General features: G+C 47.7%; 1 protein-coding gene across 2 annotated transcripts in view; it reads left to right on the top strand.

Annotated features, from left to right (window-relative positions):
- Positions 1 to 3,397: 3,397 nt before the first annotated feature.
- The window catches only part of LRRC2 (leucine rich repeat containing 2), a 35,144-nt gene continuing 31,673 nt past the window's right edge, over positions 3,398 to 6,868 (top strand). For both annotated transcript variants that reach the window (XM_082664525.1, XM_082664526.1), the window contains exon 1: positions 3,398 to 3,579. The gene's annotated coding sequence lies outside the window, so the exon portion shown is untranslated. The remainder of the gene's footprint in view (positions 3,580 to 6,868) is intronic.

Below are 6,868 nucleotides of genomic sequence, written 5' to 3'. Positions count from 1 at the left end.
TTTGGCTAAATCTTATACCATCTGCCACATTTGTGGCTGACTCAGCATTACATTTCAGCCTTACTTTCTAAAAGGGAAGGTGAGGCGGGCGTGGACTAGGTCTTTGAGAAGCTCCAAAGGAAAGCAAATTGCGCCTCCTAGCCTGAGCCAGGAAATACAACAAAGAACACTCCCCCCCCCGCAACAGTAAAGGGGGAAAAAAGTCAATCCTAAGTACCCCAAGCAGTGCCAAATTCTGGGCAACTTATTCAAGAGAGTTCACCGTATACAAGATGAGGTAGTCCTGATGTATTTACTGGAAACCATGGTAGGGTAGGGGATTCTGATTTAGACTTTTAGACATGACTATAGTTTAGAATTCTCACCAAAATTTTTTTCCTTCCAATCTAATTCAACAAATATCTACTGACCAGCTATATGTGCTGAGCATATTGGGAGAGACAGTGATCTCCAAGATTGGGCTTCTGCTCCCTTTCCCCTTCCCCCTAGATAAGATGAGCCCAGTAATCTATGCCAAGTGCCATTTTAGTGTTATGAAAAAACTGTTGATGGGGAAGGAGCAGTCACTTCCTGATCCCTGCTGACCAGGTCAAGGTCAGTGGCCCCTGACAGACAAATGGATGGGCAGACAGACTTCTTGGAGTGAGACTTGGGAAGGCAAGCTGGGGTCCCACTTGGTTTCACAAGACTTGGAGGATCTCATTTTAAAGTGCTTCTTAAGTGGATTTTGTATCTGATTGCATTCAGGCATTCTTCACAGCTCTTAATGGTTTTGAAATGGATGAAATGCAAGTGGAGGGATGAGGGAGGCCAAAGTGCAAAACCCAAGCTGTGTCAGAGATGGGTTAAGGTGCTCCAGGGAGAAGATTTCCTGTATGCAAATGACCCTGGGCCCTTTGAAGTGCACCCCACTCTGGAAACTCTGGAAACCAGGTATTTACTTGGAAGAAAGCTTTGTGGTGCGTGTGACTCAATGTTCCAACAGGAATCCTAGACTCAGAGTGGCTGTGAGAAAGCATTCAGTCCCCTGTGGGTATCTGGGTGAGCTTGTGTGTGGAACCCCTTTGGATGTGAGGCAAACATTATACACCTCCCCATGGAGAAGCTGGAGCTGTGGTCTTTGGACTGCGTTTCATGAGTTTACAAGCCCAGCTGGAACTGAATTGCATAAAAAAGTGTTGAGCTCTAAGAAAGTGGCCAGGGTTGGTAATAATAAGGCTGTTAGGAGTTGGGCTGCTTCCAGCTGTAAGGGGACACTGGGATGTGAAGACTGCAGGGCACAATCCTACCTGCTGCCCCTTGGGAGCTCAGAAACTGGAAGGTCTTTCTGGACACACTTAGCCCAGCGATACAACAAACTGCACAGAGTGAGTTTAATGCAATAATAATTCCTTGCATGAACATGGTACCTTTTGTATTTTAAAATATTTCCTGGTTCACATCCCTGCCTGTGAATCAGAAACAACAACTCCTGTGGAGCATGCTGAAAATATCGACCCCTGGACCCCTGTCCCAGACTTACTGAGTCAGAACTTCTGAGGGGCAGAGGGGTCTATCCAGGCCATGCCAGTGAGAAGCCAGTCCTCGGTATCACTGCACCAGACTATGCTAATTCTAGATCCTTGCCACTCACAATATGGTCTCTGGACCAGCAACTTCCACATCACCTGGAACTTGTTAGAGATACAGACTCTCAGCCCTTCTCTGGCCTCTTGCAGCCAACTCAGCATTTTAGTAAGGTCCTGGGTGGTTTGGGTGGAGGGTTGCCATGTAAAATACAGGCCACTCACTTATATTTAAATTTCAGAGAAACAACAAATAATTTTTTAGTATGACTCATGTAGTATTTGAGACACATATTAAAAAATTATTTGTTATTTATCTGAAATTCAAATGTAACTGAAAGTTATTTTCATTTGCTAACTTTCTCGATCCTGTTGAGTGCACATCATTATAGTCTGATGACTATGGCCTGTTCCTCCAATCAGCATCATAAAGGCATCCCATTGTATTTTTTTTTAATTTTTATTTTTATTTATTTATTTTTGGCTGTGTTGGGTCTTCGTTGCTGCGCGCAGGCTTTCTCTAGTTGCGGTGAGCGGGGGCCACTCTTTGTTGCGGTGTGCAGGCTTCTCATTGTGTTGGCTTCTCTTGTTGCGGAGCATGGGCTCTAGGCGCGTGGGCTTCAGTAGTTGTGGCTTACGGGCTCAGTAGTTGTGGCTTGCAGGCTCTAGAGCGCAGGCTCAGTAGTTGTGGCGCACGGGCTTAGTTGCTCCAAGGCATGTGGGATCTTCCCGAACCAGGGCTCGAACCTGTGTTCCCTGCATTGGCAGGTGGATTCTTAACCACTGCACCACCAGGGAAGCCCAATCCCATTGTATTCTGAATGCATTTGTGGGAAAAAATTTTTTCCACTTAAATATGATTAAGCTTTTGAATGTTTCTCTCTCTTATAAATTGAAATGGTATTCAAGTAGAATGTGAACTGAAACTGCTTTTTCAATTTATATTCTTTAGTTGAGGATACCAGAAAAAAAAAGAAAACAAAATGCAAACTAAACATTAATTACTAACTAGGTAACTTACATTATTTATCAAAAGAGAAACATAATATGAAAATTCTATCCTAAGTAATAAAAAGCACATCTAACATTTTAGAGGTACGATTCAATATAGTCACAAAGATTAATTTGAGCCCCACTAACTTAGTATACAATTAAAAATGGTAATTTAATTAAAATGTCAACAAACAGAAAATGTTCCATTATGGAAATAGTCCTTCAGAAATCAAAACTATTTTGTAATTAGAGTTATTATGTATATATTAGACAAAAGGCATTTTTCTGTTTTAGGGTGAAGGTGTATGAGGAACTGTGGCCGTGAAGGGGCACCAAGGGGTTGTGTAGGCACGATTGCTGCTTGTTAACTGTCATGTTGTCCCACTGTTGGATATCAGGAAAACATATTCGCCGAAATAGTAAAATCTCTAAAGAGAACCTAAACTCACATATGTTTTAGGAAATTAATTTCTTAAATTAAATAAAATTAAGAAAAAAATGTAAGGATGAAATCAAAACCTTGGACATCTGCTTCAAATACTGAAAAAAAAAATTACATTTCCTTGGTCGTATGGCTTTCTCATCCTGCTTTCAGTTTGGTTTCCAGCTTAGCGGGCTAAGAATATGTCACCCTTTGCCTTCTCTGACCTGTTTTTTTTTTAGCACACTTCAGGATGTCCAATGTTGAAAGGCCCCCCGCCACCTACAGGGAGGTGCAGATAATCCCGGGTTATATGGCTCAGATTGGCCGGCACATCGTTTACGCTGTGACAAGCCCTCCCCGCCCAAGTCTGTTTTGTCTCATGCTGGGCTGAGTCACATAGAATAGATAGATAGTTTATCAGCACATGTCCTACAGATCATATTATCAGCCTACAAACATAGCCCATTAGCGCACAAGCCGGGAAGCTGGGGCAGTTGGAGCGCTTCTGGCCCCAGTGTGTCGCTGCTGCGGAGTAAACAGGCTCGGATTCCACTCGGCAGGCAGCGGCAGGGGCTCCGGGCTGCAGCCCATTCACGGGTAGGTGGGCGTGGGGGGTGGGTGCGCGGCTGCTCCTGAAACTGGGGGATTGTGGGGAAGGCGAGGGTAGGGGCATGGGGCACCTGTGGAGGGGGCGGGGGACAGTGCTTCCTTGTTTATGTCTGTGCCTGCTGTGCTGAGGCTTGACGGGGGTGAACCTCCCAAACGAACACGGATTGAGGATTATGCAGGGCATGGAATTGAATGCGGAAGGAGAGCCTGTGAGTGGGCAGGTCTAGGTAGCCGGTCTGCTGCTGTGGCCGGGTCTCCACACTCCGGCTCTTGTTAGTGGGTTACTCTCAGCATCACCCTTGTTCCCAAGGCTGAGCTCAAAACTTTCTGGTCCACAGTGCTGTCCAGGGGTGATAAATCAACTCTGTTTGTGCTTCTTCAGTGCCCTGAAAGGGATGATTGACATCTGGCCGGGGAAGTCTGTCCTCCAGGAGAGGCGTGGGGGTGAGGGTGGGAGAGTGATTAGAACCCGGAAGAGAATTGTCTGGTTTTGTAAGCAGTTTGACTGTGCTGGTGGCTCTTCTTTTATACTTACATACATATACATATATATTTGGGGGGGGGGCTACGTTGGGTCTTCATTGCTGCGCACGGGCTTTCTCTAGTTGCCACGAGCAGGTGCTACTCTTTTTTGCTGTGCACGGGCTTCTCATTGCGGTGGCTTCTCTTTGTTGCAGAGCACAGGCTCTAGACACGCGGGCTTCAGTAGTTGTGGTTCGTGAGCTCTAGAGCGCAGGCTCAGTAATTGTGGCGCACGGGCTTAGTTGCTCTGCCACAGGCGGGATCATCCCGGACCAGGGCTCTAATCCGTGTCCCCTGCATTGGCAGGTGGATTCTTAACCACTGCGTGGCGGCTCTTCTGATGGACCAAATCCTCTCCCATAACTTAGGAGCTGGGTGTTCTCCCATAGAACCTCTGTAACCATACCTGATAGAGAAAAATCCCCAGATGCTCATGTACCTTTTGTTCTTATCTTATATATAACTGGGAACAATGTCTGTCTTAATTTCTTTTTTTTCTTTAAATAACTGACATTTTTTGAGGTTTACTAGGTGCCAGGTACTGTCTTAAGCACGTGACACAAATTATCACGCGTGATCCTTCCACTAATCCTATGAGCTCAGTGCTGCTGTCGCACCGTGTCCAGATGAGAACACCGAGGTTCAGAGAGGTTAGGTAGCCGTCTCAGGGACATGCAGCAGTAGGTGGGGGAGGCAGGACTGCAGCCCTGAGACTGTCCTGACCCTGAGACTGTCCTCTTAATCCTGTCTGGAGCCTCTGCCTCCCTTGGCCAGATTTTCTAGTTTAACAAATTACCGTAAAATAATGTGTGTCCCCAGGGGAACACTGATCAGGTGACATAAAATGTAATTTAATTTAGAATTTGGCAGAAATATTGTGACTACTGTGACTGACCTCACTTGAATACTTACCCTCTATTTCCCCCACTGTTTCTATCAGAAATCTCACTCTGTTCCAACTCTGGGGTCCAGGCAGTGGCCTTATGTGAGGATAGAAAGGAATTTGTGGGCCATTAAAGCCCCTGGTCTGTCATATTATTATTATTATTATTATTATTTTTTTTTTTTTTGTCATATTATTGCCTCCACTGTACCTTGGTGTCACCAGAAGTTCCCATTGGTTACAGTCATTCCCCTGGATCCAGCAAGGCTGGTGATAGGTGTCTTCTGCACCTGGCGGATACACCTGGAAAATGCTGTGGAAGGCCTGGAGCTGGTCAGTCCAAAGGGAAGACGGATCTGGGGGGCTCTAAGGGGCAGGTGGGGAGGAGGGGAGCCAGGCCTCTCTCCCCATGGCTGGTCCAGGTGACCCCCCGGCACCAGCTCCATGCCCTTCTCCCCTCACCCCCTCTGCTGCTGTCCCCCTCCCAGCCTCGCAGAGGGAGAACCAAGGATGGCTTGGCACCTGTATCGTGGACTTTGTTGAGTCTCCTCCCAGACTCTCCCAGGGCCTTCACACCTCAAATTCTCTGAGATATAAGCCCTGTACCCCACCCCCGCCCTCTTCCAGCCCAGCCTGTCATTTGACAAGAAGTGAGAGGACTAGGTGACCAGAAAGTCCCCCCTCCCACCTGGAACCCTGGCATATGATTCTAAGTGGAGACTAGTGTTCTGCTGCCAAAGGATGTGTTTTTCCAGTCATGTCCTCTGGCTCGGGATCGCAGCTGGTTCTGTAAAGTGATTCTGATATATCTGTCTTGGGGAGGGAGCATGGAAAACTATTCGATCAAACCCAGAAGAGTGGTCCTTTCGCCTTCCTCACAGTCCCGGCAGGACTCTCCCTGACCCCCTACTCCCACCCCCATCACGCACTGGAGGGCATCTCTCCTCTTCTGGCTTGCACAGCCGCTCCTTCAGTCTCTGTTGTCGAATCCACATGCTGCATTGAAATGTATCCCTTTAAACATCTGTCCACCCCTCCAGATTGAGAGCTCAGAGGCAAGGACATTCATCTTTCTGCATTTAATGAGTGTCCCCAGATGTCAGTGCTTTAGGGTTCCTGGGAATCAAAGAACAGAAATACATACCAAGTAAACGGGCTCCATACCCAGGATTTCTGGGTTGAGGCTCAGAAGTGGGAGCCTGGCGTCTGTTGCTGAGTGACCTAGTGTCGGTGGCTGACTTGAGGGGCCAGGCTCTGAGCCCAAGTCTGGGGCCCCTCAGGTGGTTGCTCCCGTCAGGAAACTGTGGTTCCGTCCATGGACAGATAAAGTATAATTAGACAAATGGTCAAATGATTCAACTTGTATTATGTGCTGTGAAGTAAGTAAGCAACAGTCTGAGAGAGAGAGTAGCAGGAGGCTCTACCTTAGATGAAGAGACAGGGGAGGCCACGCTGAGGAGGGAACGCAGAAGTTGAATTCAGGGGTGTCAGGGTGGGGAGAGTCGTGTGAATGGGGGGAACGTCTAGGCAGAGGGAGCAGCGTTTGCAGGGTCTGAGGTGGGAAGAAGCAGGTGGTGGACGGGCTCGGAGGAGGAGAGCAGTGGGGGTGAGTGGGAGGGGCTGTCTGAGGGCAGGTCGTGCCAGGGTCTTACTGGGCCCTGTGAGGGGCTGGGATCTCCCTCTCATTCCAAAGGGAAGTCTCTGGAGGACCTGGGCCAGGTGGCAGCATGATCCAGTTCTCTTTGGTGATGGTGATGCTCACCGTCGTGTAGCAAATGGATTGGATGTGGGTGAGTGGGAAGTCAGGAGACCAGCTGAGAGGCTTTTGCACAACTGAGGCCAGATGTGGCAGAAATTGGTGGTGAGAAACAC

The sequence above is a fragment of the Grampus griseus genome, assembly GCF_964374135.1.
Source record: "Grampus griseus genome assembly, chromosome: 10".
Taxonomy (NCBI): Eukaryota; Metazoa; Chordata; class Mammalia; order Artiodactyla; family Delphinidae; genus Grampus; species Grampus griseus.
Note: the sequence above shows the minus strand (reverse complement) of the source record. Positions and strands in the feature narration are given on the sequence as shown.